General features: G+C 39.5%; 1 long non-coding RNA gene across 1 annotated transcript; it reads left to right on the forward strand.

Annotated features, from left to right (window-relative positions):
- The first annotated feature begins 15,255 nt into the window (after positions 1-15,255).
- Positions 15,256-15,736, forward strand: LOC120441682. Its single transcript, XR_005614183.1, has 3 exons — positions 15,256-15,402; positions 15,530-15,619; positions 15,708-15,736. It is a non-coding gene; the product is annotated as an uncharacterized LOC120441682 (long non-coding RNA).
- Positions 15,737-18,340: the final 2,604 nt, after the last annotated feature.

An 18,340-nucleotide genomic window follows, 5' to 3' on the forward strand; every position in this document is an offset into this window, starting at 1 on the left:
AGTCCCTGTCAGGACTCTTGCTGCAGCATTTTGGATCAGCTGAAGGCTTTTCAGCGAGTTTTTAGGACATCCTGATAATAAAGAATTACAGTAGTCCAGCCTGGAAGTAATAAATGCATGAACTAGTTTTTCAGCGTCACTCTGAGACAGGATATTTCTAATTTTAGAGATGTTGCGCAAATGGAAGAAAGCAGTCTTACATATTTGTTTAATATGTGCGTTGAAGGACATGTCCTGGTCAAAAATGACTCAAGGTTCCTCACAGCATTACTGGAGGCCAAGGTAATGCCATCCAGAGTAAGAATCTGGTTAGATACCATATTTCTAAGATTTTCAGGGCCAAGTACAATAACCTCAGTTTTATCTGAATTAAGAAGCAGAAAGTTAGCGGCCATCCAGGTCTTTATGTCTTTAAGGCATTCCTGCAGTTTAACTAATTGGTGTGTGTTATCTGGCTTCATGGATAGATAGAGCTGCGTGTCATCTGCATAGCAGTGAAAATTTATGCTATGTCTTCTAATGATGCTGCCTAGGGAAGCATGTATAATGTAAATAGAATTGGTCCTAGCACTGAACCCTGTGGAACACCATAATTGACCTTAGTGTGTGAAGAGGACTCTCCATTTACTTGAACAAATTGGAGTCTATTAGACAGATATGATACAAACCACTGCAGCACAGTACCTGTAATACCTACAGCATGTTCTAATCGCTCTAATAGGATATTATGGTCAACAGTATCGAACGCAGCACTGAGGTCTAGCAGGACAAGCACAGAGATGAGTCCACTGTCAGAGGCCATAAGAAGATCATTTGTAACCTTCACTAAAGCTGTTTCTGTGCTGTGATGAGCTCTGAAACCTGACTGAAACTCTTCAAATAAGCCATTCCTCTGCAGATGATCTGTTAGCTGTTTGACAACTACTCTTTCAAGGATTTTTGATATGAAAGGAAGGTTGGAGATTGGCCTATAATTAGCTAAGACAGCTGGGTCTAGAGATGGCTTTTTAAGTAAAGGTTTAACTACAGCCAGCTTGAAGGCCTGTGGTACATAGCCGATTATTAGAGATAGGTTGATCATATTTAAGATCGAAGAATTAATTAATGGCAGGACTTCTTTGAGCAGTTTTGTAGGAATGGGGTCTAAAAGACACGTTGATGGTTTGGAGGAATTAATTATTGAAGTTAACTCAGAAAGATCAATTGGAGAAAAAGAGTCTAACTTAACATCGATGGTACTAAGAGTAGCTGTAGATAATATTACATCTGTGGGATGATTATTGGTAATTTTTCTCTAATGATAAAAATTTTATTTGTGAAGAAGTTCATGAAGTCATTACTAGTTAACGTTAAAGGGATGGTTGGCTCAGTAGAGCTCTGACTTTTGTCAGCCTGGCTACAGTGCTGAAGAGAAACCTGGGGTTGTTCTTATTTTCTTCAATCAGTGACGAATAGTAAGATGTTCTGGCTTTTGCGGAGGGCTTTCTTATAAAGCAGCAAACTATTTCTCCAGGCTAAATGATGATCCTCTAAATTTGTGACACGCCATTTCCTCTCCAGCTTACGAGTTATCTGCTTTAGGCTACGTGTTTGAGAATTATACCACGGAGTCAGGGACTTTGGATTTGAGGCCTTAGTTTTCACAGGAGCTACAGTATCCAGAGTCGCACGTAGTGAGGAGGTAAAATTATTAACAAGATAATCGACCTCTGTTGGAGTAGCGTTCAGATAGCTGCTCTGCTTTATGTTGGTACAGGGCATTGAAGATGATAACAGTGGGTGGATTATATTCTTAAACTTAGTTACAGCACTTTCAGAAAGACATCTACTTTGATAAAGTCTACTCTCCACTGCTGTGTAATCAATTATTGTAAATGTAAATGTTATCAGGAAATGATCAGACAGCAGAGGGTTTTCAGGAAACACTGTTAAATATTCAGTTTCTATGCCATATGTTAAAACAAGATCTAGAGTGTGATTAAAGTGGTGGGTGGGTTCTTTTACATTTTGAGAGAAGCCAATTGAGTCTAGTAACAGATTAAATGCGATGTTGAGGCTGTCATTTTAGCATCTACATGGATGTTAAAATCACCCACAATAATTATTTTATCTGAGCTGAGCACTAAATCAGATAAAAGTCTGAGAAATCAGAGAGAAACTCTGTGTAAGGCCCAGGTGGACGATAGATGATAACAAGTAAGACTGGTTTCTGAGTTTTACAGCTGGGGTGGACGAGGCTAAGCATCAGGCTTTCAAATGAATTAAAAGTCTGTCTTGGTCTTTCGTTAATTAATAGGCTGGTGTGAAAAATTGCTGCCACACCGCCCCTCGGCCTGTGCTTCGGGATTTCTGGTAGTTAGAATGACTCGGGGTGTTGATTCATTTAAACTAACATACTCATCCTGCTGCAACCAGGTTTCTGTAAGGCAGAGTAAATCGATTTGTTGATCAATTATTAAGTCATGTACTAACAGAGACTTGGAGGAGAGAGACCTAATATTTAATAATCCACATTTCACTGTTTTACTCTTTGGTTCAGATGTGGATACTGTATTGTTCTTTCTTTGTGATTTTTATGTTTAAGTTGTTTATTGCTGGTTTTTAGTTTGTTTTTGTCTTTTGGGAGCTGACACAGTCTCAATGGAGATGGGTTTTTGGGGGTAGCAGGAGGAGAGAAGCTGCAGAGAGGCGTGTAAGACTGCAACTCTGCTTCTTGGTCCCAACTCTGGATAGTCATATTTTGGGGGTTTAATGAATTTGTCCATATTTCTAGAAATTAGAGCTGCTCCATCCAAAGTGGGATGGATGCCGTCTCTCCTAACAAGACCAGGTTTCCTCCAGAAGGTTTGCCAATTATCTATGAAGCCCACATCGTTTCTGGGACACCACTCAGACAGCCAGCAATTTAAGGAGAACATGCGGCTAAACATGTCACTCCTGGTCTGATTGGGGAGGGACCAGAGAAAACTACAGAGTCCGACATTGTTTTTGCAAAGTTACACACCGATTCAATATTGATTTTAGTGACCTCCGATTGGCGTAACGGGTGTCATTACTGCCGGCGTGAATTATGATCTTACTGTATTTACGTTTACCCTTAGCCAGCAGTTTTAAATTTCCTTCAATGTCGCCTGCTCTGGCCCCTGGAAGACAATTGACTATGGTTGCCGGTGTCTCTAGCTTCACATGTCTGAGAACAGAATCACCAATTACCAGAGTTTGACCCCGGCGGGTGTGTCGCCGAGTGGGGAAAAACGTTGAGACACATGAACAGGTTGGTGGTGTACCTGGGGCTTCAGTTTAAGACTATGCTTCCTCCTCACCGTCACCCAGCCGCCCTCTTTCCCCAGCTGCTTGGGGTCTGCCGGGGAACAGCTAGCGGGGCCCACGCTATCTTCGGCTGCACCAGCTACAGGGGCCTGGCTAGCTACGGGTGAATGAAGGGTGCGGCCGAGTCTCCAATTCAGTAATCCTGGCCTCCAGAGCTGCAAATATGCTACATTTATTACAGGTATCATTACTGCTAAAGGAGGCCGAGGAGTAACTAAACATCTGACACAATGAGCAGGAAAGTGCAGGAGGGACAGGTGAAGTAGCCATGGTGCTAACGAGTCGGCTACGAGCTAAGCTAAGCTAGCGAAACAGTAAAGAGACAGTGAGTGAATACTTTGGCTACAAATTAGGTAGTGAGTACACAGAAAGGGTGATTCAGATGAAGCACGTTAAGATTATACTATGAAAAAGGGATGTATCAAAAGATTTAAATTAAATTGCTAAGCAGAAAAGCTACTCAGAAACACCACTGTGTTTGAAGCTTTGTGATCTTACAAAGCTTCAAACGACGCGTCAACTACTAAATAAGTCGTTGAGGATTTTGATAGTCGACATAATTGTGACTAGTCTTGTAATGTCAAATAATACACATATAATACAGTATGTTGTTTTTTTTTTTCTTGTATCCAGAGCAATTGATGAGCTAAATAGGTTAAATAAAGCCCAGTTTGTTGCAAAGTGGTGAGTGGTGTAAGCGGACAAAACTGTTAATGCGTGTGTGTTTTGGAGCTACTTTCAAAGGGTTTTGCCAGTTGGCCTTTACCTTTGTACATTCACATGCAGATTTGGGAGATTCATCCGCCATAGCACTGTTTCTGTGTGGGTGGCTGATTGAGGAATGCGCAGTCCTTTCTTGTAGCACACATTTCTACATGTCACAGTAAGAAAAGCACATGTGTAATTAATCCTCCTGTCCAAATTCATGGGCTGCATCCTCCTGAGGCCGCATTTGTAGACCGATTACGTCACAGCGGGCTGTCCAAATTCGTAGACTCCTCCGAATGCAGCCGACAAATGCGTCCTCCTTTTCCCCAAATTTGAAGGGGTCAGGTGTGTCCTTCGTGGCCCACCATATCCCAGAATTCATAGCGTGGCCCAGCCAAACTCCAGTTTCCAACAATGGCGGCCGCTACTAAGTTTTAAAATTACTCTTACTAATCTTTCTGAGTCACAAAATAAACTTTTAACATATTTTCAAGCGAGAATGTGGGTGTGTAAACTTCAAATATCTGCTCGGTTTATCAAGATATTGCATATTTGCAAAAGTGCTTCGACGTTTTCGGAGATGTCTGTTACCCACCAGCTCGATAGGTAGCCGGGAGCTCGAGGGTCACTGAAGCCGCCGAGAACGGCACAACTCCCGGCACATCATTTTCAGATCACCGCGGACTTTCGCTACTCAGGTTAAACGTAATATATAAGTCACTTAGACAACCTAAAAATGATATTGTTTGGCTTTTTTTCAGTGTTTTATTTGTTCGTGAGTAAATCGGTTTGGCTGAGATTAAAGTTATTAGATTAGATTAGATAAAGTAAAACGTTATTAATCCCCCGGGTGGGTTCCTCCTTGGTTTTCACACAGCTGACTAAACGTCAAAAAGAAAACTGATTAAAAGGATGTATGAGACGGTCGAGAATTTACGCCAGTGTCCTGTTATATTTTAGATAGCAAGGAGCAGACGGCCGAGTTTATTAAACTCCACCGAGACAGAGGTGATGCTAATCAGAAGGCTAGACCGTCCAATTTCCCCAGCCGTTTACTTCCGGCCTACCCGACCTTCTGAGCACCCGGCCCACGTAGACCGCGAAGGCCGGGTCCTCAGGAGGATGCAGCCCATGAATTTGGACACGATTAATGTTCCTCAGATTCTTTGTGTTCCAGTAAACCATGACAGTAAAACCAATACTTTGTTTGTTTTTCTAGTGACTGGGCATGCCTGCAAAGGAGTTAGAGGAAAAGAAAAAAGAGAACAGGACAGTTTAAAAGAGGTTCACTTACAGGAGAAATGCAATGATAGAAGAAATAATTAGGACATTTTGTAGTTTCAGTAGTTAACTTCATGGTAAAAAGTTAAGCTATTCATTTCATTACGGTCTACCACTGAGCTACAGTTCTGTTCAGTTCAGTGTTATTTATATTGCGCCAAATCACATCAACAGTCAACTCAAGGTGCTTAAGACTGTAAGGTAAAGACCCTACAGTATTACAGAGAAATCACAACAAGATGATCCCCTGTGAGCAAGCAGAAAAAAAACCTCCCTTTTAATGGGAAGAAACCTCCAGCAGAACCAGGGACAGGGAGGATCAGCCATCTGCCATGAACTTTCGGGCAAAGGGAAAGAGAAAAGAAAAAGAAAAGCACAGGTAGACAGGACAAAACGCAAACTATAGAAATGACTGACAGGAACTCAGAAAAGATGAACTGAAACTACACCTTATTGAGGATCTTCCTATGTCTAACTCTATCACCGATACACACCGCTGGCCTCTGTACATTATGCATCTGAGGTCAAAAGTTATTGTGGTACATTTTATATGATACTGTTATAAGTTCTTCCATGCCTCCTCTAGGGGCAGCTGTGGCCAGAGGCATAAAGAGCCATTTCTCAGGAATAGTTTCTTCAATTTTGGTATAAACAGAGTCGAGAATGAACAGATAAGGATCTGGTGGTCAAAAGTCTAGGTCAGCATGACCTCTTCAAATCTATTTTTAGGCATAACTCGACAATTTACAAATAATGATACAATTTCACACAAATGTCTAGGAGGATAAAATGATAACACTTCATGTACTGCTCTCCTTCCGTGTGTGCATGCGTGCGTATGTACACAATTTAGCAGCCAGCCAAACTCCATTCAAAAGAATACGGGAGTCAGGATATAGCGTCCAAGCTCCAGGTGCTTTATTTTACATTGCACCGCCATACACCATTGAATCAGAGTGAAACTAAAACAAAAACAAGAATACAACAGTAAGGTGATTAACACACCGATATTACAAATTCCCTTATGTACTCTACAGCAAGTCAAGGCTAGCAACAAAAGACAAAGAAATATCCATGCAATAGCTCCTCCTATGTATACATGACATGAGATTAGCTTAGCAATATAATTAGAATAGAATAGAATAGAATAGAATAGAATAGAATAGCCTTTATTGTCATTGTACAGGGTACAACGAAATTGGAGTGCCACTCCCTTGGTGCAAAATGCAATAATAAATATAATAAAAAATAGTAAGATATAAAAGGTACAATAAAACAAACATAAGTACTCAAACAAAAGTAAGTATGATATTTACAGGATAGCAGCATTAATATAATGACAGTATGACAGTATGAATAGCAGCATAATATAATGACAGTGACAGTATGGTATGGCTAAGCAGGTTCAATTGTTTTTGTGCTTATTTGCAATGGTGATAGCTCTGGGAAAGAAGCTATCCCTGAATCTGTTTGTTCTGGTTTTATGTGACCTGTACCGTCTGCCTGACGGTAATAGTTCAAACAGTTGATTGCTGGGGTGAGAATGGTCCTTGATGATATTGCCAGCTCTGCTGAGGTACGAGAGTTTGCAATGACCTCCAGGCTGGGCAGAGAGCAGCCAGTGATCTTCTGGGCTGTGTTGATGACCCTCTGCAGTGCTTTCCTGTCTGCAGCTGAGCACCCTGCATACCATGTTGTTATGCCGCACGTTAGGATGCTCTCTATGGTGGCTCTGTAGAATGTCACCAGCAGCCTCTCCTCCAGGTTGTTCCTCCTGAGCACTCTCAGAAAGTGGAGACGCTGCTGGGCCTTTTTACCACCGCCGTGGTATTTGCAGTCCAGGAGAGATCATCAGAGATCTGCACGCCCAGAAACCTCATGGAGTGTACCCTCTCCACACAGTTCCCGTGAATGTAAAGTGGGGCTGGGTCTGCTCTTCCCTTCCTAAAGTCCAAGATGAGTTCTTTAGTTTTTGTGGTGTTCAGTTGGAGGTTGTTAACTGAACACCACTCAGTCAGTCTGTTGACCTCATCTCTGTAGTCTGACTCATCCCCCCTTGAGATGAGTCCAACCACAGTGGTGTCATCCGCAAACTTTATGATGGTGTGATGGTGTATTATACACAAAGTTAGGCTTTAGAACACAAAACTACCAAAATGTTACTAAAATATGGCTCTATACTCTTAAGTCAACAAGTACTTACAGACGATGCTTTCGAAGGCATAAACAAGAAAGAGGATTGCAGCGGATAACTACAGGAACACTTCAGCACATGTGAACCTGCTTACTCCAACTAACATGGCTGACTTCCTGTTCTGGGTCAAAGTGCATGTCACATTAACAACAATTTACAAGGCCCAGTAGGGGGCACTGAATTCAAGGTAGAACACTTCGGATGAGAAATGATAACTTTACTGCAAAAACATCATATTTTCTCTAATTATTTGAGTGTAATGTGTGTGGCCATTATTGGCCATTATTCAAGGGCATCGCTCAGGAGCATCAGGGGAGATTGGGATCATGTTTCACATTTGGCCAGATACTGAATTGGTGACACTGATCACTTGAAAACTGTGGACACTGTATACACCTTCTGATCTGCCAGGCCAAAAAAGTGTGTAGGAAGTGATTTATTACATATCTGGCTGCACAGTCATGGGTGTAACATGTAATTTGACTTTTTTGCTGTTTTGGATTATGTGCTAGTTTCTCCTTAATGCCATATCTCACTTTAAAAAGAAAGACATGTTACTGAGGTTATTATTTGCACTCAAAGTGTATTTCCATACACACTGTTGTCAAACATAATGAAGTAAGTGTAGCTTCAGTTGTACCTCCTGAATCATTCTACAATTTGAGGGTAATTTAGGCTTCAAAAACTGTAAGATAATGATATTATTAAATAAAGGGTGCACTATGTATTTAAGAAAAACAAAAAATAAATATAAAAAAACTGATGTCAACCTAAGGCATCAAAGGAACACTTTATATTTAGTTGCATAGTTAAATGGTTCAGGACCACAGAAATTATATTTAATAGTATTTGACATTTTTTATTTTAACTTTGTAATGTTTGTTTCACATGTATGGTAACATGTTGGCAAATCAGTTTTCTCAGAAAAAGATTCAAGCTGTGAAATGTAGTGATGGTAAATTTAATTCTTTTAACTGAATCGAGTTTTAATGAGTCGCTCACCAAAGTGAATCGGGTTTTTTGAGTCATTTGAGTCACTGAGTCAGTTGACCAGAGAGTGCAAAAAATGTACATTTTCACTCAAACTTAATTTGTTTCTCTTTTAATGTAAATCCTACTGCTAAGATGAGTGATTCTTAAAGAAAACAACTATTTTATATAGCAAAAAAGAGCAAAAGAGTTTCTAAAGGGAACATTTCTTTTGTTTATTTTTATTTTATTAGTATTTTCCTTACATGTGTCAAATATATATTTTCTCATCTAAATGTCCACTGAGCTGTGAGCCAGGGGCGGTAGTGCTTATATAATATTGGTTGCCAACCAAGAAGAAGAAGAAGTAGCTGCGAGCCAGGAGGGAGGGGGTGAGTGAGTGAGTGATTCATTTGCTCTATGATTCAGCACAGGAGGGAGGGGGTTAGTGAGTCCTGAGTGATTTGCTTACACTACGATTCAGCACAGGAGGGAGGGGTTAGTGAGTCCTGAGTGATTTGCTTACGCCACGATTCAGCACAGGAGGGAGGGGGTTAGTGAGTCATGAGTGATTTGCTTCCCCTACGATTCAGCGCAGGAAGGGAGGGGTGAGTAGCTCAAATGTGCTGTTAGCATGTTAGCAGAACGATGCTACTGTGAACCGAGGAGCTATTGTCTTGATGTGAGCTTCTACTCAGGGTTTTTTCTTCCAGTTCAGAGCAGAAATGTTTTTGTTAAGATACTGGATGTTGTGTTTTTCTTCACAATTTGAATTATAAGCTAGATATATTTCTACTAATGAAATTAGTTTGCTAACAGCAACAGGGATGAGTCAGTGAGTCAGTTGCGCTTGTGAATCATGATTCACGAGTCAGTAAAGTGATTCTCGAGTATTGAACGATTCGTTCATGATTCGCGCATCACTAGTGAAATGTACTGCACTGCAAAAATCAGGGATAAATGGAGTTACATAGATAAAGGAAATGAACTGAATTTGTTGTGTTTTGGTAATCTGGGTAACAGGGTTGCATTGGTGAGAGTGACGCACTCAATCTAGTAAGAAGAGACTGGAAAAGTACAAAATATGTCAAAGAGTTGTGTTAGCACACAACAATCATGTCCCTTCCTCTTTGTTATGCCAACACACTGTTAGTCTCTTACTTTTCCAGGCTAAATAGGGTTCGGTGACAAGGTCTCACATACATAATGGGCAGAGGTGGGTAGTAACGAGCTACATTTACTCCGTTACATTTACTTGAGTAAGTTTTTGAAAAAAATGTACTTTTTAAGTACCTTTTTTGCACGATACTTTTACTTTTACTTGAGTACATTTATGAAGAAGAACGGTACTTTTACTCCGCTACATTTGCAAAATTCGACTCGTTACTTTTTTTAAAAAAATAGTTTAACACATTAGATAACATGCCGTCAGTGGAGTTTCCGGTAACTTTTTACCAATGAGACGTGGCCATACAGTCACATGACCAGTTTGAAACCGTGGCGGGCAGAGCGCCCAAGCGTTTCAAAGTAGCGACACACGGAAAGAAGAAATATGATGGCAGAGTCTACGCTAGAGCTGAAGAGGATGAACACCTTTGGCCTCACATACAAAGAATGTTTCGCTTAAAAGCAGCACAAAAGAGCAGCTATGTCTGCAGTGTCGGTGTCTTCAGTCAGAGCCAAAACAAACCAACTTTTCAGTGTGAAACAACTCAACTCGTGTGACCTGAGGAAACGGTAAGTTTTCTCTAAATATCTTTTTAGCTGTTGTTAGCTGGATGTCGGTCTTATGTTACAGCAGTTGTGTCGAGCTCGAGCTGCGAGTCATATTTCCGGCCACGTTGTATTGAGATAAGTTTGTGGGTATTTTGTGCAGCTTCAGCTGTCTTTTTAACTGCTCACTGGTTAGCTAGCGTGAGCTATAAGCTAACAGCTAGCCTGGTTAATGACGCTGGAGTTCAATGCACATGCAAACAGCTCGTCTCTACTGCTTTAACTGTTAAAACAGAAGGCAATACTGCGGGTGACAGGGTTTATTATGTGAAACAGCAGCTTGTTTAGTTTAAACAGTCTGCATTAAGCTGGGCAAACACTGTGCGATTTTTTTCAGTCGCGTTATTCCGCTCCTGCTCAAACTGTACAATTACATCGCAGGGGTTAGAAGTTCATAGGTCACGATGCAGGGTCTCACACTATACGGCCTGATGCTCTGATGCGACCTGAGTGCTCAAACTGTGCGTCCATAACATGAAGCTTAACATACAAAATCTGTCCCTCGCTCTCCTCTCTGTCTTTCACTCACACAGACACACACACCATCAACTTTGCTAAATTACTAATGAAAACATTGACCAGACAGCTTTGATTGAGCAGCAATGTCCATCCAACTCTTCGTGGTTGTTGTAGTCGTGATAATTTTGTGAGGCCACATTGAAAAGCCTCAGATACGGAAGCGTAGAGCTGCCACCCAGGCAAAAGAAAAATAGAGCTATGTCACGTTATAACATGAAAGGTTTATTGTTCTAACAATATACTTTTAATGTTTGTACAATATAATATCACGTTATTACAATATACATAATTATCACGTTCAGTATAATGTAAATATTATATTGTTCAAACGTGAAAGGTATATTGTTAGAACAATAAACTTTTTACGTTATAACGTGATAAAGCTCTATTTTTCATTTGCCTGGGTGGCAGCTCTACGCTTACGTACTTGGATGAGCTTGCCTCTTCCTACAAGTTGTGCCTCCATCTCTTGTGTCCAGATCACACGCTGCACTGCCGTGCTGCTCCACCTTTCTCTTTCATTTCTGTGTTTGTGCGTGCGCAGTGTGAGAGGCGACAGGATTTCAAACTGGTTTGATTATCATGCGACCATACGATTGATGATTGGGAGCTGGTCGTGAGGTGTTAACTGCTTTTCGTTACCCCATGTATACTACACGATGCACACACGATTAAGGCAAAACACGACCGATCCCCAAAACTGTTGCGCGATTGAGAAATCGTCTCAAAATGGGCCAAAAATCGCACAGTGTATGGGCAGCTTTTGGAGGCTAGCTCCAAACAAACATCTGCAGCTTGGCAGTGTATACAGCACTATAATGACCAGACCGAATTCTTTTGAAAACCTTACATCTTTCAACAGGTCTCCACTTCATCAGACATCACCTAGACACAGAGCTGGATGAGACCAGCACAAACAGCAGCCTAACCGGCGAAGATGATGGATCCATGGGGTCAGGAAAGCCAGAAGCAGAGGAACTGGAGAGGTACCTTTCATGTCCATTCACTGGAGGTGTGGATGTATTGCATGGCTTTCCTCAGATCAAGAAGCTGTCGATCAAAGTCAATACAGCTCTTCCTGCATCTGCAGCCTGTGAGAGACTTTATAGTCATGCAGGACTCCTGTTCACTGCCAAACGGTCACAGCTTCACAGTAAGAACCTTGAGAGCCAACTGCTGTCTGATTTGATGTTACAATTAAAAATGTTTGTGTTTTTATCTGAAGAGTTTATAAATATCTGGTTTCCACTGTATATTTGATGAATGTCAGCACAAAGAGGGAGAGAGAGGAACAAGAGCAGGTGAGACACACATGTTAGTCAAATGGTTGTTTACCAAAAGTATCACCGTATCATAGGTACTCATGTATCTCGTACCTAGTGTTTCTTTTTAGGTTTGTTATTTTTCAAATTCTATATTTATTAAGTTATGCAGGCTTGTTTGCACAACAAGGCTAAATAATTATATAAACTTTTCTGAATCTAAATAGTGGACTTTGGTAGAATTAAAAAATAAGTGTAGTGCAGGTAGGGCTGCCACGATTAGTCGACTAGTCACGATTACGTCGACTATCAAAATCGTCGACGACTGATTTAATAGTCGACGCGTCGTTTGAAGCTTTGTAAGATCACAAAAGACGCAGGAATAAGTAGTAGGATTTAAGAGTGTAATAACGGACTGAAACAGAAGATGGCAGCACTGCATGTACAAGGATGCCAGCTGCCGTTACACTCGAAGAAGAAGAAGCAGCAGTGTCCCAGAATTCATAGCGCGCCCTGCTCAGTTTTCAACAATGGCGGCAGCTAGTTAGTTTTAATATTACTCTTATTAATCTTTCTGGGTCACAAAATAAACGTTTAACATATTTTCAGGCGAGAATGTAGCTGTGTAAACCTCAAATATCTGCTCAGTTTATCAAGACACTGCATATTTTCAACAGTGCTCCGACGTTTTCGGAGACGTCTGTTACCCACTAGCTCGATAGCTAGCCGGGGCAAGGCTCACTAGAGCCCGTGAGAACACCGGACTCCCGGCAAATCGTTTTCAAACCCACCACTGTCTTTCGCTACTCAGGTTAAACATATATAAGTCAGTTAGATAACTTAAAAATGTTATTGTTTGGCCTTTTTTTTTTTTTTTTTTTTTAGTATTTTATTTGTTCCTGAGTAAATCAGTTTGGCTGAGATTAAAGTTATAGTTTATACACGACTGAATAAACGTCAAGCAGACAACTGATTATCAGAAGTGTGAGATGTTCGAGAATATACTCCGGTGTCCCGTTATATTTTAGATAGCAAGGAGTTTATTAAACTTTACCGAAACAATCTGTAAATCTCATTAAATTGAATAAACTATCATCTTGTCTTTATTTTTAGTTAGCACATACCCTAAACACTTAAAACTGTAAGCTAATGTTATATAAGAGCAGATGCTGCTGGTGCAATAAGCTGTACGTTTTACGTCCAATGGATGCATGATCCGATTAGTCGACTAATCGCAAAAATAATCGGTGACTAGTCGACTATCAAAATAATCGTTTGTGGCAGCCCTAAGTGCAGGTCTATGATGGTTTTTAGTGCTACTATCATCTAGTTCTGGTTCTAGTTCTGTCTTGGTTAAATCCTAAGTAGTCCTGATTTTGAACTGTTGTAGTCCTGTTTTAATTCCAGATCAGTTCTGGGTCTGGTTGAATTGGGGTTTAGTCCCTGTGTCTTGATACAGCCCCGACTTTGTTCTGCCTTGCTGCTTAATTTAAAAACTAGTTTAAGGTGTCCTGCATATGTGATATATATTTTTCCCTATATGAAGTAATTCTTTTTTGAACAAAACTGAAAACAGAGGCAATTAATCTTTCAGCTGAAGCTGAACCACCATTTCACTGAAGAAATAATTTATGGTAAAGTGAGCCATACACATACGAACATCCACATAGTGGAAATTTGTATTTGTCTTTTATAATTAGTTTTACTCTGATTTCAGTGTTTATTTGTGAGTGTAGTTTTTACATTTTACATATTACATTGTGTTAATCCACTGTCTATACTTCAGGGTATTTTAGTATACAGAATAAGTTTTGTTAGAATGTCTATTCTTATGGAATTTTAGCACAGATGTGTTTTTTTGTTTGTTGTTTTTTTTTTATTCCTGCTGCCTGCCTTGGGAATAAACTTTTCCTGATTATACCTGTTGCATCTCTTTGTCATTTGTTTCTGATTTACTTAATCCCTCCTTGTATTTAAAAGAACCACCCCTAGTATGACATTCTGGCGCATCAGCTGCAGTCTGTTATGTTGAAGTTGCCTCGTTCTAATGTTTTCTCTGAGGCTGCTGTAAATGCGAATATATTCACTGTGGGTTTTGCTTGAAAAAGCTTTATGTTGTGAAAACTGAAATCTTGAAATTAGAATTGTTGTGCCTTATTTTGTGGATCTTTTACATATATTCCTTTTGAAAATACTAAAATTTGTATATTTATTTATTTTTGATTGTCTGATAGCATTTATTTATAAAATCGGACATTTCAAACAGTTACTCGCTAGATACTCTTACTTGAGTAGCCTTTTCACCAAGTACTTTTTACTCTTACTCGAGTAACTTTTTTTGACGACTACTTTTTACTTTTACTTGAGTAATAATATTTTAAAGTAATGATACTCTTACTTGAGTACAATTTTTGGATACTCGACCCACCTCTGATAATGGGACTCAACTTGCAGTGCAATTTAATCACTGTTCTTAAAATTGTGTTTTTGAAATATAATAAATTGTCAGCAGAATCAAAACAAAAAATTGAATTTGTAACTTATATTAAATTTATTTTTTGGGTAGAAGTTTGGTAATCAATAAGTTGGGACAAGAAACAAAATAAAAATCCCATTTAGGGGGGTTTCCAACAGTTTTATTGCATTTCAAATATTTTTGACAGCTGGGTTTACATGTTATCCCACAGAATGTGTGACTCAACAAACGTGTGTTTTAGTAATGTGTGCATGGATTATTTTTTTTAAAATACATTTTCATAGGTGGAAGGAAAAAATAGTCCTGCAATGGTAACATGGACCTCTTACCTTTACGGCCCGTTTAGTGACCTCTATGCAATAATCCATGCACTCCTGCCACGGATCACTCATACTGATAAAGGGAAGATGAGGCGATATTCAGAACGGAAATACGGACGGAAGAAAGCTGTAGGAAGAAGCACAACTTTCGTCATTTACAATAGCAAGGTGCAATTATATACCGGCATATGACGGTACGTTGCAATTACTGACATATGAGGCGAGTTAGCTGCTGGAAAGCTAGTGTCAAATAGCATAAATTAGCCCTCTATGCTAGCTTTTAAAGGGGGAGAGAGGGATATGTACGCAGGAGGAAACGCTAATGATACCTAATGACAAACATAAGCTTGACGGCTTTGCTACAATGCAATATCATTACTTTAATTTGTGTTTTTAAAAAAGATATAGTAGCATACCAGTTCCGGTGTTCTGGGAATTTCTCCTACCCCGCAAACCGTCCTACCCGTTGTTCCTGAGCATGTGCGCGCATGCGCACAACACATAAAGCGAAGCAAAGCGCATCCGGCTGTGATTTAATGCTACCCCGTTGTCATATTTGCAGGAAAATAGGTAAGTAGTAAGTATTAGTACTTTTTATTGACGTTGATACTTGAGTTTTTTTAAGCCTTTGTGATTGTTTGTCAATATTAAAGTAAAGTCGCTATCTGCTTTCTGCACAAAACTGTCGAATTTGCAGCTTCGGTGAAGTCTGCTGTCAAGTTACTGGACACGTGGTATTTGCACAACACTTCTGAATCCGCAGCTTCGGTGTTTTAAGGCTGTTTCGGTAATGTCGTTATTTAATAAGTTACATTATTTGCATTGTTAACTGCACATATTGAAGCTCAGAAGAAAATGTTTACTTACATTCGTAGATATGGAGAAGAAGTGGGAAGAGATTTACTGCGTTTATTTCTGCGGGCTCCTACCCTTCAGGATATGACAAGGCTCAGAGGCAAAACCTCAGAAGATATGCCTCAAAATTCCAACAAAAGGGTCAGTAATTTATTGTTAATACTAACAACTCATATATGTGGTTAAATTAATTTATAAATATATATTGTTCTACTGCAGATGGAGAACTCTTTGTTGGAACCAGAAAAGTGGTAAAAACCATGGATGATGCCAGGAAGATATTTCATGAGTTTCATTCATCTCCAATTGGAGGACACACTGGCACACACAAAACGCTAAATGCAGTGTGTTCCAGATTTTACTGGTTTGGTATGACAGTTGACATTAAAACATGGGTATGTATTAACTGTTTGCATTGTTGTTAAATGCCGTTTAAAATAAGAAATTTTTTTTGATATCAGTTAAAAGAGAAACTGCACACTTGCAAAATATAAATAAATATGATTAATTAGTGATATTACAGTAATAACCTGTAGGCCTGGCAGAGATTTGAAGACACACACAAAGTTTTGCTGCTAAATTGTTTGTTCGTTAGAGAATATATCATTAATGATGTTTTTTTTTTTTTTTTTTTATAAATGAGAATGTTGAACATTTACGTGAACTCCATAAATATTTTTACCTTAAAGATTCTGGAATGTGACCAGTGTCAAAAAGTTGGGAAACCACTGACTGCTGTGCAACCGTTGCAGTGCATTCAGGTAAATATTATGCCCCTTTTACCCATCAAACTATGCTTCTAGCTCATATTCATGAAGGCAGGAGTGTTTGCCAACTAATTTTAACCATCGATGTTAATGTGTAAATTATACAAATTGTTATTCAAATTATTAATTTGTCCTTGATAGGTGTCTGAAGTGTGGGAACTTATTGGTATAGATCTTACTGGACCTCTTCCTAAAACGTCAAGCGGCTTCCAGTATATACTGACTGCAACTGACTACTTTTCAAAATGGGTTGAAGCTTTCCCATTAAAAACGAAATCTGCATCTGAGGTAGCCCAGCACTTGTGCTCCATTATATATAGACATGGCTGCCCCAAAAGGATTTTGTCAGACCAAGGCAGAGAGTTTGTGAATGAAGTAAGTGTTAAATAATTTTCCGTTACATTTTTTAACTTTACTTCACTGGGGTCAAAGATTTTTTCTTGTGTGCTTGTATAAGAAGTATAAGAACCTTGTCCTTATCTGTTGAAGCTCAACTCTGATCTTTGCAAGTTATTGCAAATTGAAAGAAGTGTCACAGCAGCATACCATCCACAGACCAATGGTCTAGATGAAAAGACCAATGACAATATAAAAAGGTATGCCTAATTTTTATCTATCAGTTTTTAATAACATTACTTATGTTATTCAAACTTAATTGTTACTTAATAATTTATTAATTTCTTTACTTCTAATTAAACTTTCATTACTGTCTTTACATATTTTGATGCCTGCATTTAGAGCCCTCCGAAAACTGGTGAATGACCAGCAGAATAACTGGGATCTGTATCTAGATCCCACCCTGTTTTCACTGCGGTCAAAAGTACACACCACAACAAAATACTCACCTTTTTTTCTGATGTATGGAAGAGAGGCAGTAATTCCATCAGAAGTGCCTGCTCAAGTGCCGGTGAGTGTTTGTCAAATTCTTTCTATGTTAGAACTAAGAATTGAAACCATTTAAGTGAAAAACCCAGTAATGTCTTTATGAATATGATATCATCTTGTTTTAATTGCTAATATCTACAAAATTTTAGATTTCCAACATCATTCTGCCAGACGACAAAAGGTACAGTGACTATGTACAGTCTGAAAGTGAAGCACAACATGCAGTTAAAGAAACTGCACAAGAAAACATTGCGAAGTCACAAGACAAGCAAAAGGTTGCATACGCCAAGCGGGTCCTGAAAAAGTACAAAAATGTTGTGTACAATGTAGGCGATCAAATTCTGCTTCTAAATATGAGGAAACGTGGGCGAAAAGGAGGAAGACTTGAACTGGATTTTTCAGGTCCCTACACAATTGATGACATCAGTGGAAAATGTGTTAGACTGAAAAACGCTGAGGGAAATACTTTAAAAAGTCTATACAGTATTGACCACATTAAACCTTATAGAACAAGCCACCCTATCCAAGTCTCAACTCCAACTGAACCTGTTGAGAGTAGCCCATCTTCTGAGATGCAGTCTTGCAGTCCTCAGCATCATCCTGAAGCGCTGCAAAATAACAGACCCTCTGTCATACAGTTTGCACCAAAAATAGCTCAGGTAACATCAGTCCAAGCACCAGAAGAGCTTGTACCAGTGACCCCCAGAAACCCAGCACGCAAGAAAAAGGTGGCATAGCTAAAATCTCATTCTGACCGGTTGGTCAATTGTTGCCAGTTTGGCTAGTCGAATGGATAGAATTTTTTTTTTTCTCCCCTCTTGCTAATTTTGACCTGTTGGTCCAATTTTGGCTAATTTCTCCCCTCTGGCATGGTTATTTTGTTGGCCCGTTGGCCCTTGTCTGTTGTTGGCCCGTTGGCCCTTGTCTGTTTGTGGCCCGTTGGCCATTGACCGTGATTTTCAAATGGCAACTGTTATTACTAAAGAAACTTATCATATTTT

Source organism: Oreochromis aureus, linkage group 9, assembly GCF_013358895.1.
Source record: "Oreochromis aureus strain Israel breed Guangdong linkage group 9, ZZ_aureus, whole genome shotgun sequence".
Classification (NCBI taxonomy): domain Eukaryota; kingdom Metazoa; phylum Chordata; class Actinopteri; order Cichliformes; family Cichlidae; genus Oreochromis; species Oreochromis aureus.